This window comes from Bufo gargarizans, chromosome 2, assembly GCF_014858855.1.
Source record: "Bufo gargarizans isolate SCDJY-AF-19 chromosome 2, ASM1485885v1, whole genome shotgun sequence".
Lineage (NCBI taxonomy): Eukaryota > Metazoa > Chordata > Amphibia > Anura > Bufonidae > Bufo > Bufo gargarizans.
In genome coordinates this window covers 418,614,119-418,635,565 of record NC_058081.1, presented here as the reverse complement: position 1 = coordinate 418,635,565, position 21,447 = coordinate 418,614,119, and positions in this window count along the sequence as shown.

Below are 21,447 nucleotides of genomic sequence, written 5' to 3'. Positions count from 1 at the left end.
GATATAAATATTAGTGATAGACTAGTGATGTTGTCGTATTTATCAATAATTAGTGTGTCCCTCTGGTTATTACTTGATTGGGGTCTGCAATTGACTCCTTTTGTATTAGGATACACTGGGGAATACATGAATGTAATTTTAAAGAAGCTTCTCATATACTAAAAGTTCCCACCGTACGCGGCAAAGATAATCCACTAAAGGAAATAGTACTACCGCAAGCCGTGGAACACAGTGTGGCAGGAACATAATCGGTATGAGATTCCTACAATCCCCAATTACAAGGAGGATTTAAAACAGCCCGGCAATTAAAACAGTCCAGAGGGAAAGCGCACCAACGCGTGGGATCCCAACCTCAGGAGCAGTATCAGCACGCCGCTGAATGAATAAAAGGACTCAGTCGGTGAGATCACAACACAGAAGTCAATATGGTAACTGAGCTACATAGTAGCTAATAGCGCGCTATTGACACAATTTGATATAAATACTGAGCTTGGTACCAACTATATATTGTAAGAAGGAACAAGGAGCCGTCATTGACCGAAGATACGGGTCACCAAGGTTCCTGGCCTCGGTGAGGTAAGAACCAGATTTTTTCCTGATGTGTCAGGTCTGTAGTGCAGTCTGACTCTTCAACTGAATGGCTGTAAAGTGAATCCGGGTCGGTTCTTATTGGGAGCAGCCAAAGAGCAGGGTGGGTGGCTGTTCCCCACAGTTCCAGGCCGGGTTTTGGCTAGAATATAAAAACCCAGCCAGCACGTTCAGCTGGTGTGGATTATCCTACATGACAGAGGAGCTGAGGAGTCTGTGGTTTGAGACACTGAGGAATCTATTTGTGTGAGCCATAGGCTGGGGAAACAGGCCACTAAAGCCTGCTGCAGACTGTGTGAGAAAATCATCTGCTGACCAGGTGAAGTCTTTTTGCACTGTAAACTTTGTGTGGTGTGAACAAGCACCAAAACTGAACACTTACTTTTGGCTTGTTTTCTTGCTATGTGTGAATAAACACTGAACTTTGATTTACAACCTTGTTTTTTGCCTCTGTACTGCGTCCGCTTACCCTGCCTACCAGAGCGAATCTCCACAATATCCTAATACGAAGGAGTCAATTCCAGACACCAATCAAGTAATAACCAGGGGGTTATAAATATGGAAACATCACTAGTCTATCCCTAATATTTATATCTATATTTACTATATTTATTGTGTACCCATTTTCATACAACTTTTTATTCTTTTATTTTTATATTTTTTTACTTTTTCTATATTTTTTTTCATTTTCTCATATATACACTTTCTCATTATTTTATCATCACAATCACTGGACACTGGATAACTTTACCTCTTTGGATATATTCATTTATCAAATATGGAGACATTGAATTGAACCTTAAAATGATATTAATGGACTGCTCTGGACTATAATAATAATTGTGCTTCATATTTATTATCAATTTATTATTTTTTAAATATTTTTATATATACATTTTATTTTTTCAAATTTTTCTTCTTTCTTATATACAATCCCTTTTTTTATATTATTAACTCTACCGTCTTATTAAAATTGTGTTATTAATAATTGTAGTTATATGCTTTAATCTATATCATATTTTATACAACTAATTGGTGTGGCAGATACCATTTATTATATTATACTTATATCTATGATATTGAGAGTTTAGGAGGGCGGTCACATACAAAATATACCGTACATAATCTACACTATAACTATATTACTGTGTGCACAGATACTCAATGCAGTTCTGAATGATAGAATGCCTGTTTTATATATAATTATTCCAATTTATTCTGTGAGGCTTTTCAGGGAAACCTTTTTGGCAGAGCACCTTATCCATTTGCCACGACAGGTGAGCAACCACACACATTTCATAATCTGTTTTTACTTTTTCTTAAGACAAAATTCAACACACTAAAGTAATGCATTTATAACTGTGACTCTCAGGACGTGGTCACAACGGTGACAATGGATAGTTTTAAAAAGGATTTAGATCAGGGATGCTCAACCTGTGGCCCTCCAGCTGTTGCAAAACTACAACTCCCAGCATGCCCTCATAGCTGTAGGCTGTCCAGACATGTTGCTAATTGTAGTTTGGGAACAGCTGGAGGGCCGCAGGTTGAGCATCCCTGATTTTAGCGGCGTAGCCATAGGAGTTGCAGCGGTCACAATTGCGACTGTGTCCCAAATTTGGGGGGCCCAAAGTCAGGGGGCCCCCTCCAGGAAAGACAGATGTGGCATGGGGCAGCATCGCTATAGCAGCGTTACTGGGCCTGGTCCGCCTGCTGAGGATGCGGCCTTCCCCCCCCTCCCCGATTTCCCCCCCCCCCCCCCATCATTGGTGGCAGCAGCAGTTCCGATCGGAGTCCCAGCCGTGTAATGCTGGGGCTTCGATCGGTTACCATGGCAGCCAGGACGCTACTGAAGTCCTGGCTGCCATGGCCAGTTACTCTGCAGCATACTTACATGAGCTGTGGCCGCCGGGCGCTCCTCCTTCTTGTAACTTGTCACAGGTCTGTGCGGTGCATTGCTATAAGCATAAGACCTGTAAGTTATAAGAAGAAGGAGCGCCCGGCAGCCACAGCGCATGTAAGTATTCTGCTGACTAACTGACCATGGCATTACACTGCTGAGACTCCAATTGGAACTGCCGCTGCCACCAATGTTGGGGGGGGGGTTTGGGGGAGGGCGCACTGCCCACCAATGATTATAATACAGGGGGGGAGGACTTTCACTGCCCACCAATGATTATAATACTGGGGGGACACACTGCCCACCAATGATTTTAATACCGGGGGGCTGGGGGCTAATGGAGAGGGTACTGGGGGCTGATAGAGATGCACTGACTGGGGGCTGGTGAGAGGCACTGGGAGCTGATTGAGAAGCACTGGGGGCTGGCGAGAGGCATTTTTTTGCTATGGGGCCCAGTCATTTCTAGCTACGCCCCTGCCTGATTTAGATGAGATAAATTACATTAAGGCCTCTTGCACACAACCGTGTGCCCCCGTGGCCGTATTGCGGCCTGCATACGGCGGTTCCGCAATACACTGGGCACCGGCCATGTGCATTCTGCATCACTGATTCGGACCTGTAACGGACCGTTTCAGCAGACAAGGGGTTAAAATCCGTTTAGGCGATATGCCCCTTTCAGAGAGACAGGCACAGCTACTGCAGAACACCAACCTCCCGAACTGGATACAAAATAGCACTCCAAACTGGAACATAGAAACATAGAATGTGTCGGCAGATAAGAACCATTTGGCCCATCTAGTCTGCCCAATATATCTGAATCCTATGAATAGTCCCTGGCCCTATCTTATATGAAGGATAGCCTTATGCCTATCCCATGCATGCTTAAATTCCTTCACTGTATTTGCAGCTACCACTTCTGCAGGAAGGCTATTCCATGCATCCACTACTCTCTCAGTAAAGTAATACTTCCTTATATTACTTTTAAACCTTTGCCCCTCTAATTTAAAACTGTGTCCTCTTGTGGTAGTTTTTCTTCTTTTAAATATGCTCTCCTCCTTTACCGAGTTGATTCCCTTTATGTATTTAAAAGTTTATATCATATCCCCTCGGTCTCTTCTTTCTTCCAAGCTATACATATTAAGGTCTTTTAACCTTTCCTGGTAAGTTTTATCCTGCAATCCATGTACTAGTTTAGTAGCTCTTCTCTGAACTCTCTCTAGAGTATCTATATCCTTCTGGAGATATGGCCTCCAGTACTGCGCACAATACTCCAAGTGAGGTCTCACCAGTGATCTGTACAGCGGCATAAGCACTTCACTCTTTCTACTGCTTATACCTCTCCCTATACATCCAAGCATTCTGCTTGCATTTCGTGCTGCTCTATTACATTGTCTTCCTACCTTTAAGTCTTCTGAAATAATTACTCCTAAATCCCTTATCTCAGATACTGCGGTCAGGACTGTGTCAAATATTCTGCCCTTGGGTTTTTATGCCCCAGGTGCATTATCTTGCACTTATCCACATTAAATTTCAGTTGCCAGAGTTCTGACCATTCTTCTAGTTTTCCCAAATCCTTTTCCATTTGGCGTTTCCCTCCAGGAACATCAACCCTGTTACATATCTTTGTGTCATCAGCAAAAAGACAAACCTTACCATCGAGGCCTTTTGCAATATCACTTATGAAGATATTAAACAAAATTGGTCCTAGTACAGATCCCTGTGGAATCCCACTGGTAACATGACCTTGTTTTGAATGTTCTCCATTGACTACAACCCTCTGTTGTCTGTCACTCAGCCACTGCCTAATCCACTCAACAATATGGGAGTCCATGCTCAATGACTGCAGTTTATTGATAAGTCTTCTATGTGGGACAGTGTCAAAAGCCTTACTAAAATCTAGATATGTGATGTCTACTGCACCTCCACCGTCTATTATTTTAGTCACCCAGTCAAAAAAATCTATAAGATTTGTTTGACATGATCTCCCTGAAGTAAACCCATGCTGTTTTTCATCTTGCAATCCATGGGATTTTAGATGTTCCACAATCCTATCCTTTAATAGGGTTTCCATTAATTTGCCTACTATTGATGTCAGACTCACTGGCCTTAGTTGCTTGATTCCTCCCTACTACCTTTCTTGTGAATGGGCACGACATTTGCCAATTTCCAATCTTCTGGGACGACTCCTGTTACTAATGATTGGTTAAATAAATCTGTTAACGGTTTTGCCAGCTCACCACTAAGCTCTTTTAATAATTTTGGGTGTATCTCATCAGGCCCCTGTGACTTATTTGTCTTCACTTTAGACAGCAAACTTAGAACATCTTCCTCTGTAAAGACACATGCATCAAACGATTTAATAGTCATCCTTTCTAGTGGAGGTCCTTCTCCTTCTTTTTCTTTTGTAAAAACTGAACAGAAGTATTTATTAAGGCAGTCGGCTAGCCCTTTATTCTCTTCTACATACCTTCGGTCCTTTATTTTTAATTTAGTTATTCCTTGTTTTAATTTCCTTTTTTCATTTATATATCTGAAGAATGTCTTATCCCCTTTTTTCATAGACTGAGCTAGTTTTTCTTCTGCCTGAGCTTTAGAAGTTCTTATAACTTGCTTGGCCTCTTTCTGCCTAATCTTGTAGATTTCCTTTATCTTCATTGCTCTGGTTTTTTTTATAATTACAAAATGCTAGCTTTTTATTTTTAATGATTTGGGCCACTTCTGCTGAGTACCAGAGTGGTCTCTTCCTTTTTTTGCTTTTACTGACAAGTCTAATCCAATTTTCTGTTGCCTTCTGTTTCCTATTTCCAGGAACCTCGGAAATAGTTGTCAGCAGACGAACAGGAAAAGCGTACAGTCAGCTTACACTCCTGGCAATCAGTCTCCAACAGCATATAAGGAATCCCCCCAATAACGAGACAAGGCTCCGTCTTGCGGGTCAGCAGTGGTCTGATGTGCTGGCACACCCAGCCTGGTTTTTATTACAGTTTTGCAAATACAGAACAGATACAACACATCCCCACAGAATACACAAATGCAATAATATTAGCTATCTGGGTGCCCTCACATAACATACAATTTAACCGAACGCATAATAACATAAAATACAATTCTACAGACAGATTTAAGCTGTGCAGACGGTCTGTCTTCTCCTTTAAAGTTACTATGTGCCATAATCCTGAGGCAAGAGGCCTTCAAACAGCCCCCTCCAAAACACTGTGGCGAGGTTGGTTTCGCCACACATCCCCCCCCCCCCCCAGGGAAGACTAACCAGATACCTGACCTCACGCCGGTCGGTACCTGAGTTAGTCTGGCAGCCCACCCACAACCCAATACTGGACCTGTTGAATTTAGTAGGCTGTCTCTGTCCAGTGAATCCACCAAGGTTATATTGGTAGCTGGTACTCCCGGTCTCTGAGTTGCTCCCTGGCTTGGAGTGGAGGTTGCTTTGTGGGCAGGGATCAGCGGGACTCTGCCCTGGTACCAGCGCTACCATGGAAGAAGCCTGGTTGGAGTCTAAACAGCCCGGTTGCTGGGGGACAGGAATAACTGTCTCCCCCTGGTGCGTTAATCTGCCGCTGGGGAGAGGGGATAACGAGCTCCTCTCCCATACATACTTCCAGCCGCTGGGGAGGGCGACCGACCGCCTCCGCTCCCAATACAGTGTCCTGCTGCTGGGGAAAGGAGACTGGGCTCTCTATTCCCTGTAGGACACTCTGCCGTTGGGGGACAGGACCGACTGTCTCTGCCCCCTGTAACTCCGCCTGCCGCTGGGGAATGGAGACTCTGCTCCCAATTCCCTGTACATCACACGGCCGCTGGGGAATGGAGACTAGGCTCCCAATTCCCAAAAAATCATGCTGCTGCTGGGGGGCAGGAACAACTACCTCTGCCCCCTGTAACTCAGCCTGCCGCTGGGGAGGGAGGCCGCTGCTCTACCCTCCCTGCACTTCACACTGCCGCTGGGGAATGGAGACTGGGCTCCCTCTGTCCCGCAACTGTAACTTCTGATGGAGGTCCACCCAACGTGGCAGCTGACCGTCACCTTCTGCCCGGTATAGTAGGGTCTTGAACACTAGACTCCTCACGAACTTCACGGATTTCTCAGCTGGATTGGGTCTGAAGAAGTTCAGCCGCAACCACATCATACGGTCAAATTCCTCAACAGAGTATCTGTACTCCACTGCTGGTTCCATCCTGGTGCTGTACTGAGACATGCGTTGCCCTTAAATTGTAGAATCCACAGAAATGGTGTCTCCTGTAGCTGTCCTTCTGGCTGTAGGAACGATCCCACTGCTGCCACCAATGTAACGGACCGTTTCAGCAGACAAGGGGTTAAAATATGTTTAGGCGATATGCCCCTTTCAGAGAGACAGGCACAGCTACTGCAGAACACCAACCTCCCAAACTGGATACAAAATAGCACTCCAAACTGGAACCTCGCAAATAGCTGTCAGCAGACGAACAGGAAAAGCGTACAGTCAGCTTACACTCCTGGCAATCAGTCTCCAACAGCATACAGGGAATCCCCCGAATAACGAGACAGGGCTCCGTCTTGAGGGTCAGCAGTGGTCTGATGTGCTGGCACACCCAGCCTGGTTTTTATTACAGTTTTTCAAATACAGAACAGATACAACACATCCCCACAATGCATCATGGTTTCCTCCTCTCTGTCCCAGAGACAACCGAAGGCAATCCAATTATCTCTCAGGACAAAGGGAGATCACCAATACACATGTGGAGACAACAGGACAGACATCACCATTTAAACACACAATGGCACACCCCCACAGCAAACACAGACATTTAACATACAGACGTGGACAAAATTGTTGGTACCCTTTGGTCAATGAAAGAAAAAGTCACAATGGTCACAGAAATAACTTTAATCTGACAAAAGTAATAATAAATTAAAATTCTATAAATGTTAACCAATGAAAGTCAGACATTGTTTTTCAACCATGCTTCAACAGAATTATGTAAAAAAATAAACTCATGAAACAGGCATGGACAAAAATGATGGTACCCCTAGAAAACACAGAACATAATGTGACCAAAGGGACATGTTAATTCAAGGTGTGTCCACTAATTAGCATCACAGGTGTCTACAACCTTGTAATCAGCCATTGGGCCTATATATATGGCTCCAGGTAATCACTGTGTTGTTTGGTGATATGGTGTGTACCACACTCGACATGGACCAGAGGAAGCAAAGGAAAGAGCTGTCTCAAGAGATCAGAAAGAAAATTATAGACAAGCATGTTAAAGGTAAAGGCTATAAGACCATCTCCAAGCAACTAGATGTTCCTGTGAGTACAGTTGCACATATTATTCATAAGTTTAAGATCCATGGGACTGTAGCCAACCTCCCTGGACGTGGCCGCAGGAGGAAAATTGATGACAAATCTAAGAGACGGATAATCCGAATGGTAACAAAAGAGCCTAGAAAGACTTCTAAAGAGATTCAAGGTGAACTTCATGCTCAAGGAACATCAGTGTCAGATCGCACCATCCGTCGTTGTTTGAGCCAAAGTGGACTACATGGGAGACGACCAAGGAGGACACCATTGTTGAAAACGAATCATAAAAAAGCAAGACTGGAATATGCCAAACTACATGTTGACAAGCCACAAAGCTTCTGGGAGAATGTCCTGTGGACAGATGAGACAAAAATCGAAGTTTTTGCCAAGGCACATCAGCTGTATGTTCACAGACGAAAAAATGAAGCATATCAAGAAAAGAACACTGTCCCTACTGTGAAACATGGAGGAGGCTCTGTTATGTTCTGGGGCTGCTTTGCTGCGTCTGGCACAGGGTGTCTTGAATCTGTGCAGGGTACAATGAAATCTCAAGACTATCAAGGAATTCTAGAGAGAAATGTACTAGCCAGTGTCAGAAAGCTTGGTCTCAGTCGCAGGTCATGGGTCTTGCAACAGGACAATGACCCAAAACACACCGCTAAAAACACCCAAGAATGGCTAAGAGGAAAAAATTGGACTATTCTAAAGTGGCCTTCTATGAGCCCTGACCTCAATCCTATTGAGCATCTTTGGAAGGAGCTGAAACATGCAGTCTGGAAAAGGCACCCTTCAAACCGGACACAACTGGAGCAGTTTGCTCATGAGGAGTGGGCCAAAATACCTGCTGAGAGGTGCAGATGTCTCATTGACAGTTACAGGAAGCGTTTGATTGCAGTGATTGCCTCAAAAGGTTGCGCAACAAAATATTAAGTTAGGGGTACCATCATTTTTGTCCATGCCTGTTTCATGAGTTTATTTTTTTACATAATTCTGTTGAAGCATGGTTGAAAAACAATGTCTGACTTTCATTGGTTAACATTTATAGAATTTTAATTTATTATTACTTTTGTCAGATTAAAGTTATTTCTGTGACCATTGTGACTTTTTCTTTCATTGACCAAAGGGTACCAACAATTTTGTCCACGTCTGTATCCCCAGATAGCTCAAGTCTGAGTGCATATCATTAGGTGAATGGCACTCAGAATACACAAATACAATAATATTAGCTATCTGGGTGCCCTCACATAACATACAATTTAACCGAACGCATAATAACATAAAATACAATTCTACAGACAGATTTAAGCTGTGCGGTCTTCTCCTTTAAAGTTACTATGGGCCATAATCCTGAGGCAAGAGGCCTTCAAACAGCCCCCTCCAAAACACCGTGGCGAGTTTGGTTTCGCCACAGGATCCATTCACTTGAATGGGTCTGCAAATCCAGAGATGCGGAACGGAAGCAGCGAGCGGAACCCTATGGAAGCACTACGTAATGCTTTAATGGGGTTCCATTCCGTGCTTCCTAGCACAGCAAGGTGACTAGCACAGCAAGCAATACTAAATCTGTAGCTCCCTGTTCTATACTGAATCAAAGTGTAGTTGCAGAAACTGCATAACACAGTCCAACTAGCAAGTTCCATAACCCTATTCATTTCTGGCTGCTAAATACAATGGCCCTAATTTATCCTACCTTCACTCCAGAATTTTGGCGTCAAAAAGTCGTCTTCACAATTTTTTTGCACTTACTTGCCCAAAATGTAAACGATTGCGCAACATTTTGTTACTTTTTTGTACTCACACAAAATTATTTTTGCACCACTCATTTTCTAATGTGGGTGGAAACGTGGGTGTGATTAGCTATGTTAATAAGTTTCACTCCAGAATTATCATTGAGTCACAAAAGAAAGTCTGTCTCAGGCCTCTTTCACACAAACATTGTGTGCCAGTGGCCGTATTGTCGCCTGCATACGGCGGGTCTGCAATATACCACCAGCCGTGTGCACCCCGCATCACGGATGCAAACCCATTCGCTTGAATTGGTCTGCAATAACGGAGATGCGGAACTGAAGCATGGATCGGAACCCCACTAAAGCACTACGGAGTGTGCAGGCTCCCTGTGCACCCCGATCAGACCTGAAAATACTTTCGTTCTCTGCGTAAGTCGGTCAAAATTGTCAAAGGAGCGATTGCTGCCAGAAGGTTCCTCCGCCTAGGACTTACTTGCCAGAGAGAGTCTTTTCCGGTCCGAACGGGGTGCGCTCGGAGCCGGCACATGCGCAGTGGACAAGTTGAAGTCGGTGCCAGTAGTCCACACGGGCGCAGACTACAGTGTCCACTGCGCCTGCGCGAGACTACGGAGCAGAGATTACATGATGTCAGGATAGTGCAGTGAATAAATTAAGTAGTGGGCGGTGCTGGGCTCCGGATCGATGGGCGCGGCTGGACTCCAGGAGATCGTGGGACAACCCCATGGGCTCCTGACAGAAGTGATTTACATATGAATAAGATTGCTATTTATAACAATATAAGGCTCACAGAGCATAAAAAGAGGGATCATTGTAAACACTGCATGAAGACTATTGGGCACATATAAATATATTTGTGGTCAAGGCTCCAGGGGGAGTGTGGGAACGAAGGAGGAGACACCGGACGTGGTGGGACCTAACTGGCTGGTGGTGTGCCTTTAGCCATGTGACACGGGTAGCCAAAAAAGGGGGCTAACCCGGGGAGTCTGAGTTGAGGGTGAGACTGGAGATGAGGGAGGGTCGGGTGGGACACTGCACGAGCCGTGATGCCGACACCTGGGAGGAGAGCGTGGGGCCGGCTAAATACCCTACGCCCCTCCCACAAATGCAGGCTGGGAATCCAGCCTGCCATACTTGTGGTCAAGGCTCCAGGGGGAGTGTGGGAACGAAGGAGGAGACACCGGACGTGGTGGGACCTAACTGGCTGGTGGTGTGCCTTTAGCCATGTGACGCGGGTAGCCAAAAAAGGGGGCAAAACATGGATTTAGGCTGTTTATTGAATTGAGAATTTATAAGACCAAACTGGAGAAAGCTTTGGCGATCTCGACCCGTGGATGTGGGATGTAACGGGAGAAACATATAGATTGCCATCATCCCATCTTTCGTATGACGTGAGCGGGAACGCCATGTTTGGAAGCTGCGGATGCGGCCCCTATCCGGAAAGAGTGGCCGGAGATGGAGGCAGCATGGAACCCCAGACCTGAAACTATGGAGCGAATGTGCTTGATGAATTGCGTGGATGTCATTGGAAGCACGGGAAAAGGCAGTAGGGGGCTGTCGGGAGTCCTCTCGTAGAGAATGGAGAGTAGCTGGTTGAATACCGACACTGGGCACCAAGGATTGGACGAATTGAAATACTCTATCTGGACCGGTGGACCGACTTGGGAGGTTTTGGAGGAAAGTAGAGAGAGGGTGAAGTGGTCTGAACTACGGCTTAGCTGGCTGATTGCTGGCCCTGGGTTCTGGGCTGAGGTGCAGCAGAATTCCCCAGGCCTGAGAAACCCATAGAAGCTGAGATAGAGGGCAGCTTTGAGGATCAGACTTCGGAAAGGGCCAAAAGGACTGCCATCTAGGGCGCCAGAAATTTTTTGGAATAAGTCCCCTGTGACTGGTTGTCTGGAGGGAGTGGGAGGAGAAGAGAGCTTCTGGGTGCCTCTCAAGGCCGCCTTGACCGCCTGGGAGGAAAAGAAAGAGGTATGACTGGGGTGACTAATCATGTGATGGTGCTGGATGCCCGCTAGGTAAAGTCTGATGGTGTTGTGGGACAATCGGAGCTCTTTGTGGCAGTATGCCAGGAAGGCCAGGATGAAAGAGACTCTGTCCCTGTCCCCCCTGGGGTGAAGGTGTGCGAACCGCCTGAAGGTGTTCCACCCCGTGAGATAGTTGCGGGCTGAATTGACCGAGAGGGACCTGCGGATGAGACCGTGGGCTGCGGAAATGTATTCCTCTAATCCATGATCAGGGCTTCGAACCCTGGTGGGTTGATCCCGACTCCCTGTGCTCCCGGCATGACCTGAAAAAAAAAATTGAAATTTAAACGGGACAGAGCATCGGCTGCGGTATTTTTCTTTCCCTCTATGTGTCTGCAGGTGACATGAAAATTGTACTGGAGAGACAGCCAGGTGAGCTTACGGACCAGACGCATGACCTTCGGTGAACTGGACCTACCCCTGGCGAGGATGTCGACGACTGCCTGGTTGTCGGTCATGAAACACACCGGCCTATTGCTCCATGACTGCCCCCAGATGAGAGCGGCTGCGACTATGGGGTAGACCTCGAGTAGGGGCGAGGACCTGGCAGCCTCCTGGTCCGAAGAGACCTGCGTGGGCCAAGGGCCCGCAAACCATTGGTCCCCGCAGATGGCCCAGAAACTGAGAGAAGCCGCAGCATCAGAGAAAACCAAGGGGGAGGCATCGTCCCACTGAGGAACGAAGAGGGAGATGCCATTCCAGCTGGACAAGAATAGGGACCACATGGCCAGATCTGCCAACGCATCGCGTCCGAGGTAAATGAGGGCATGCTGATCAGAGGCTGTTGGGAGGAGTCTGAGCAGGCCGGCGGTGAATGATCTGCCCTGTGGCATGATCCTGGCGGCAAAGTTGAAGGACCCCAACAGAGACTGGAGTTCCAACTTTGACACCGTGCGGGTACCCACAAGCCTGGCCACCGAGTCCTTTAGCCTGTTTAGTTTGTCCAGGGGAAGGCTGGCCTCCATTTTGACTGTGTCCAGGGTGATGCCCAGAAAGGTGATTACCCTGGAGGGGCCTTCCACCTTTGCTGGAGCCACCGGAACTTTCAGGCGATCGAACAGGCTGAGGAGGCTGACCAGCCTGTCCGGGGCATGCTCAGGCTGCTCGATGAGCAAGAAGTCGTCCAGATAGTGGATGACCCTCGGGCAGTGGACGTGATTGACCAGGACCCAGTGGAGAGCTTGGGCGAACTGGTCAAAGAGCCAAGGACTGCTCTTTGACCCGAACGTCAAGCGGGTGGCAAAATAATACTTTGCCCTCCATTTGATGCCGTAGAACTTCCACAGGTGGGGCAGGATAGGCAGCAACTTGAAGGCATCGGAGATGTCCGCTTTTGACAACCAAGCTCCTGCCCCGACCTGTAAGATGAGCTCCACGGCCTCGTCCAGTGAAGAGTACTGCATGGAGAATTCGTCCGACGGCACCAGGGAATTTAGGCTGGGGATGCTGGACGCATGAGGAGCGGACAGGTCGTAGATCAATCTCTTTTTATTAGATGATTTTTTGGTCACCAAACCTATGGGGCTGACTCGGTACACCGGGAAAGGGGACTCGGCAAATGGACCGATCATGAAGCCCTTCTGTAACTCCGCCTCCAGCAGTTCATCCACCGCTCCGGGATCCGCAAGAGAAGAGAGAAGGTTGGGGCACTCATGAGTGGACTGTGGAAGGGTGACTAGCCCTGTATGGAACCCCTCCGTGAAACCCTGTTTGAGGAACAGGACAAAACTGGGGTCATGATGTTGCTGGAGGAGGGAGAGTAACAGGTCGATGTTGACCCCGCCTAGTCACGGGCGCTTGGCCGTGCGTTGGGAACAGGAGGACTGAGGGTGGGCCCTAAAACAAATGGAGCAGATGTGCAAGGTTTTGCACTTATCGAAACTGCAGAAACCCAGGTTGAAATTGTTACAGATTTGATTCTTCCCTAGGAAGGTGATGGGACGACCTAGTTTGTCCGTGGCGGGGTTGGGTTTCTGCGCTCCAGAGCTGAACAAAGGCCTGGCCGGGGATGGGTTAGGGACATGGGAGCACCAGTCAGAAGAATGGAGAACTGACTGGCAACCGGCACAAGCAGGGGATTTCAGCCCGGCGAAATGCCTGCAGAAGATCTCCATGTCCAAGACCGCCCAGTTGGTGACATGCTGGTGCTGGAGGAACGCTGCTGCCGCTTTGGCGGAGAAGGACCGGTGGTATTCATAAAAAGCGGAACCGCCATATTTGTATCCCAACTCAGTGACCTTGTACATGTATATGTCCAGTTCCTCCCTGCGGTGGGGATGAATGGAACACACGATGTCCCGGTACAGGCTGAAGGTCAGCATGAACTCAGGGATGGTTAGCTTCTTGTTTAGGCGGACGTCTTTGGACCTCAGTACCACTGACACATCACCGCAGGCGATTGTCCGGTTTTCGACCGTGTCATGTGTGGAGATCAGGATGGCGGCCAAATTGATGTCCTTCCCTGCCAGGATATCCCGCCTGATGTTTTCTGGTATGAAGAAAGCGGGGGCGATGTCGGGCGAAGCAAGGCTCGTACCTGGGGTGTTGGCATAGGAGGTTGACGGAACAGCTTCGGGCTCAGCGGGAGGAGGAGGCGTGGCAATCGTGTTCTCGACGGCCTGGAGCCTTGAGTCGATGTGCGATATGGAAGATCGAGATGAATCAGTGAAGGGTAGAAAACAAGGGGTAGTCACCCACCCCGAGTGTTAAACCGGTCACTGTAAAAATGTATACGGTTGAGCGCCAAACTCCCAAGGGACAGAATAGAATAAAAGTAGATGTTGGTGTTAGAAGATCGTTGACGGTAACAAAGATCACCAAACTCAGGTGCTATAGGCTGATAGGTAGAACACAGTCGATATTAGATAAAAGGTGACGGGAATAGGGTGATACTTGTAGTATTAATAGGTAAAATCATCCAGCACTAAAACTGAATGAGAAATAGATGCATACTATGAAAGGTTTTCCAAAAGGTTAAAAGTATTAAAACTAATAACATAATAATAAAGATAAAATCATTGGTAAAAATCCACTCACTTCACAGGGGGGGTCGCCACAAGGATAATATCAAGACACCTGTGGCAAGTCACCCCCCTAAGCCGGGATCACGTGTAGGTTGTTAAAGGTTGATGTCTACGACCCGGATGTACAGCCTGGTTGATAAAGCAGCAAACAAATCCAAAGGTACGTAATCAATCCTCTTTATTGGTGAATGTACGGCTCAACGCGTTTCTGGGGTCATAATACCCCCTTCATCAGGAGCAGGATATAAAACAGACATAATGTATGGGCTTTAAATACATATGGATGTGCCGTTTTGGCGCCAAAAAAAACAGTGGGTGGAGTTACAAGAAATGACATCAACGGAATAAAGGTTATTTTTATCATAAAATAAAGGTACATTGGTCTTCTGATGAGTATAAGGCTGAACGTCTATAACTAAATGAACTATATAGGAAACTGCCCTCAGATCGTTAGTCTCTCCGTATGGCCGGAAGTCAGGTGGGTGGAACGCAACATGCGTTCCACCAGACCGTATCCGGGACAGAGTAAGCCGCAACCGGAAGTAGGCCGCCACCGGAAGTTGCTGTAATAGAGATAGGTGGAACGCAATATGCGTTCCACCTAGTGCATATCCGGAACAGGGAGACCGGAAGTTTTGCCTGTGGAACACATTGGTACATAAGTGGCTATAGTGAAAGTAAGTGGAACGCAATAGGCGTTCCACCTAGCGCAAATCCGGAACAAGGAGACCGGAAGTTAGCCTGCGGAACGCACAGGAGTCCAAATATGCTACAAATGCTACAATGCCTACTGGACATATAAGAAAAAGGTGCACAAACATCAATAAACAAGTAATCTTGAAAATATATCTGACAAATCAGTCAATGACATTAAAAAGAGTTTTAAAAGGCAGGTAGTATAATGATAAAAGGATCAGTAAAATAAAGTTAAAAAAATAAAAAAAAAAAAAAAATAAATAAATAACGTTAAAACCGAGTGGCAAGAAAAACATACACAGAGACTGGTTAGTATTGGTGTCTATGGGGAATATATACGCTTCTGTTAAACAGTACGGGGATGCTGTCTCCAGAGATATCTATTTTGCCCCAGCTGGAATATAATAGTGGGTGATGAATAAATAGTAGTAGTAGTAGCATAAAAGTATAGTGATCATACCACAATAACATAATGAAAAATGGTATATAAATGCATAAATAAGTGGTTCTGTATATTTATTCATTTAGATATTGTCCATTAAAGATTAGGTATATGGTCATGTAATATCTGTAAATGAATCCGGACCTATGTAGGGGGCTGGTGATTTAATAATTGGTGTATTCGAGAGATTCATTGAGACCAAAAGGTATAAGGGTGTTTAGCTTAAAAATCCAGAACATTTCTTTTCTGCACAGTGTTTGAAATGATCGGGGAACCCATTCGAGCGGTGTGACTGACAGAGATGTGGGGTCACCTTCGTGATGAGAAGCATAATGTCGGGATACACTGTGTGTGCAAATTTTGCGTCTTATGTTAGAACGATGTTCATTCATACGTTCCTTCAGGGATTGAGTGGTATGGCCAACATACAGAAGATTACAAGGGCATTGTAATAGGTAGACCACATTTGTAGTGCTGCAATTCATTGAATGGTGTATGATAATTGGTTTCATAGGGTGGGGTAGAGAGACCCGTTTGCCGCAACAATTTATGATGTCACAGCACATACATCTTTTTATTCCGCATTTGTGTGAGCCTGTTTTCTGTAGGCTCTTGTTTGGACCCGATTTGGGACATCGTGGGTTAATCTCAAGTTTGGGACATGAGGGGGCTAAAATGTTCTTCAAAGTCTGGGCACGTTTAAAGATCAAATTAGAAGTTTTTGGGATGGTCTTGCCTATAATGGGGTCCTTTAATAGGATATTCCAATGTTTATTTATTAGTTTTCTGATATCCATGTGTCTGGAGTTGTAACGTGTAATGAAATAAAAATTGGATTGAATATTATCTGTAACTAAAGTTTTATTTTTATTTTTATTTTTATTTTGGCCACTGAGACTATCTTTTTGGGATATTCCTAAAGCTCTCTTTTCTGAGTCTTTTACAAGTTTGCTCGGGTACCCTTTGTCATGGAAACGTTTCTTCAAAATGGAAAGTTGTTCCTTACAGACCATGTCATTTGAACAGTTCCTGCGAATTCTGCGCATCTGGCTGTATGGTATATTATTTAACCATTTCTTGTGATGGCAACTCTTAAAGTCTAAATAACTGTTCGTGTCCACTTTCTTAAAGTGTGTTCTAGTGGTTATTTTGTTATTGGAGATTGAAAGATCTAGATCCAAGAAGGTTGTTTCTGTAGGGTGTGTCTCAAGTGTGAAGCTAATGTTCCCACCGTTAGTGTTGATATGGTTGATAAGACCTGTTACGACATCGGGATTCCCTTCCCAAACTAAGATGATGTCGTCAATGTACCTCCTATAAAATATGTTGGGATGGGTGATGAAACCATGTAGTTCCTCGAATGCCCCCATGAACAGATTGGCATAGGCTGGGGCGAACTTGGTCCCCATGGCCGTTCCTTTACACTGTTGATATATTGTGTCCTGAAACATAAACCTTTATTTTATGATAAAAATAACCTTTATTCCGATGATGTCATTTCTTGTAACTCCACCCACTGTTTTTTTGGCGCCAAAACGGCACATCCATATGTATTTAAAGCCCATACATTATGTCTGTTTTATATCCTGCTCCTGATGAAGGGGGTATTATGACCCCAGAAACGCGTTGAGCCGTACATTCACCAATAAAGAGGATTGATTACGTACCTTTGGATTTGTTTGCTGCTTTATCAACCAGGCTGTACATCCGGGTCGTAGACATCAACCTTTAACAACCTACACGTGATCCCGGCTTAGGGGGGTGACTTGCCACAGGTGTCTTGATATTATCCTTGTGGCGACCCCCCCTGTGAAGTGAGTGGATTTTTACCAATGATTTTATCTTTATTATTATGTTATTAGTTTTAATACTTTTAACCTTTTGGAAAACCTTTCATAGTATGCATCTATTTCTCATTCAGTTTTAGTGCTGGATGATTTTACCTATTAATACTACAAGTATCACCCTATTCCCGTCACCTTTTATCTAATATCGACTGTGTTCTACCTATCAGCCTATAGCACCTGAGTTTGGTGATCTTTGTTACCGTCAACGATCTTCTAATACCAACATCTACTTTTATTCTATTCTGTCCCTTGGGAGTTTGGCGCTCAACCGTATACATTTTTACAGTGACCGGTTTAACACTCGGGGTGGGTGACTACCCCTTGTTTTCTACCCTTCACTGATTCATCTCGACTTCTCTGTGGTGTTTGGTTATATCCCACACCAGAGCTGCCTCTCCATCATACTGTTCTCCTTTTTCTCTTCTCAATCGCTTCATCGTACGGTCCTGGTGGCGCCCCTTCTTTATCCTTTCCTTCAGGGACGAAACACAGTCCCTGGTAGCTTTTGGATAACCTCCTTCTTTTTTCTTTTCTCCACCTCTGCTCGATATGGAAGATGCCAGGTTGTTGATGGTTGCATGGAGTTGGGTTAGGGAGAGCTGAATCGTTGACATGGAGACCAGGTCTTCAGTGGCTCCGGGTGGTTCGGAAGCCCTGGGTGACTGGGGAAAGAGCAGGCGATACAATTCCGCCTTTCGCGCTGATGCCGAGTGGCGGATCCCTTTCCTTTTGAGCTCGGCGACCAGCCTGGGGATGGTCCAGTGTCTGTAGGATGCGCGGCTGGCTGCCTCGGAGACCGCTGATTCAGGAATGGACATCGAGTCCTCAATGTCCGATACGTGGGACATGGTCTCGGGGAGAGGGCACGCCGTTTGATTCGGACCCTGTTGGGAGGATCTGAATTGAAAAGACAAACTTATGCAAGAGAACCCCCCAGAAGGGGGAAAAACAGGGGGAAATAATAATAAAAAAATAAAAATAAAAACCTTGGGCCCAGCGGAACTTGGGGTGGAAAAAGGGGGACCTGGGAATGAGCAAGAAAAGAACCCGGGAAGGTCCGCAGGGAGGGTGAGACTTGCACCTCGTAACCTGGGATTGGTGAGTGAGGTGGAAATTTAACAGATACCTGCGTGGAGAGGTATACCAACAATATTTCTGAAAATGGAACTTACGCGGATGACGATCAGGAAAAAAAAAACGAGACCTAAATGGGGAAGAAGAAAATGACAACCTGAGCGGGTCAGGAACTACACGAGGGTGATGGAACGTGCCGGATGATCGGACTGAAGACCCATGGTGTGCCAGGAGATGGCTGCTGGAGAAGAAGACGGTGCCATGGCCGAGTGGCCCTTGTGAAGCCGTGAAGACAAGGTGAAAACGAGAATGGATGTGAGTGAAATATGAAACATGAAAAGCAACAAGGCCTGCGCGGGAGGAAAAGAAGAAGCAAGAGCTGGTTGACAGGTGACTGGAAGGAGTTGGGTCCCGTGAACCAAACCGAAGGCCGAGATGCCTCTGGCGATGAGGCCTCAAATGCCAAAGTGGACTCCTACCAGAGCGACGGCCAGTGAGGCGACATGACCCGCGCATGGCGGCCATGGAGAGACACACGGGACCCGCGTGTGGGAGGTGAAGAGCCTGACCGTGATATACCCAAGGCAGGAGAGAAGGCGTGACAGGATGGTGAGAGACGAGTTGAACGTGGGTGTGACAAAGACAGGTGAAGGCCCTAACGGGGAAGGCCATGGAAGTGAGTGAGTGTGGGAGTGTCAGGCGACCGGCCCTGAAATTCCGTGATGGGAAGGAGACGAGAACGGGGTCTGACAGGGCAGGTGGACATGAAACCTGAACGTGCCAGGTGAACAGGACATGAACAGTGACGGAAAACGACAAGAACCTGAACGTATCAGGTGACAGGACATGAAGTGAAAACTGAACGTGACAGGAGACAGGACATGGAGCGAACCTGAACGTATCAGGTGGCCAGACAAGAAGAGTGACCGGACAGGAAGGGAGCCTGGATTCAAGGTGACTGGACAAGAGGAGAACCTGAGCGAGTCAGGTGACAGCACATGAAAAAAGAACCTGAACGTATCAGGAGACGGGACATGAAGACGGGCCTGAACGTATCAGGTGATGCAACGAGGAGAACCCGACATGATGGGTGACCAGACACGGAAAAGAACCTGAACGTATCAGGTGACTGAACACGAAACGAACCTGAACGTATCAGGTGACTGAACACGAAGCGAACCTGAACGTATCAGGTGACCAGACATGAAACGAACCTGAACGTATCAGGTGACAAGACAGGAACGAACCTGAACGTATCAGGTGATAAGACAGGAAAAAACGGACCTGAACGTGTCAGGTGACAGGATGTGAAGAGTGAAAAAAAAAACCGACATGACGAGAACTTACTTAAGAAACATATCAGGGGACGGACACGGATACTTTACACGCCCTGGAGCGGAGCCCGGCTGCGACCCCCACAAGGCCGGAGGGCGTCACTTGAGGGAATGCATCCGGGCTCCCAGTGGGGTGCTCCCGGGTGTCGGAATGCGCAGTTGGCCCCCCGAGAAAAAAAAGGGTTACATGGTAGAGACGGTGCGCCCCCTGATGACCGGGTCAGGGGCGCCCAGCCGTCCGAACATCTGTGCCGGACTGCTGACGTTTCCCCGCTGCCTCAGGATCTGCCAATCTGGGGTATGCAAGATTTGAGGCCCAGATGCACGGGTCACTGTGCTGCAGACCCACCATGGGCACCCAGCCCGTCCTGCCATGTGATTCCAAGACCGGACCCCCACGCCCGAGCGGGGGGAGTGCTGAAGGGGACCGGTCATGAGAAGCGGCGCAGGAGCGGGCGGGAGATGGGCGGAGATGAGGCGTGGCGTTCCGGCCGGGTTTGAAGTGAGGCAGCGGGGTGGTCATGCGCGATGCGGGCGGCAGTGAGCGACGGACCCCTCGGCCCGGAGGAAGCGTGGAGGCGCGCGGCAGACTGCAACTCTCGACCTGTGAAGGAACCGGAGGCACGGAGCCTACTTACCAACGCCGCAGAGGAGATGGACGGAGCTGGGGGACGCGGTCGCCGCTACACGCAGGAGCTGGGAGCCGGAACCGGAAGTCGCACAGGTAAGACGTCACACTGCACGAGCCGTGATGCCGACACCTGGGAGGAGAGCGTGGGGCCGGCTAAATACCCTACGCCCCTCCCACAAATGCAGGCTGGGAATCCAGCCTGCCATACATATATATCGTTAATCCTGGTAACAGAATCCCTTTAATATTTTGAATTTCTCACATATACCAGAAACTAATTATATATAACTAGCAGAATTACCTGGCTTTGCATGGGTTTATTTTGTCTATTTCATTTGTTTGTAAGAGGGGTTACATAACTGTCACTCACAGCACCCAATCAGCAGTGACATCCATAACAATGAAATCCACAGTGCCTTCATAACAGTGACATCCAGAGTGTTCCCATAACAGTAACATATTCAGAACCCCTATTATTAAATTGCACAGAGCCCCCGTAAGTGGCAACAATGCCCACATAACAGTGACATTCACAGTGACCCATAACAGTAGTGAAAACAGTGATATCCCCGGTGCTCCCATAACAGTGACAACTACAGTGTTCCTATAACAGTGAAAAAAATGGCTAGTTTGTTATGGAAACCTGGTATAAAACTACGTGCATGTCAGTGATGCAAAGACTGAAGAACCTGCAAGTTTGTATTGGTCAATAGGGGACAAGAATGGTACATCCTAGAGAGCTGAAACACAGTCTAAACCCTTTCTAAGCACATGAATTACCCATATGCTAAATATGGTGCAGATTGGTCCAATCGCTTGGCATTGCATAAAGAACAGACAGAA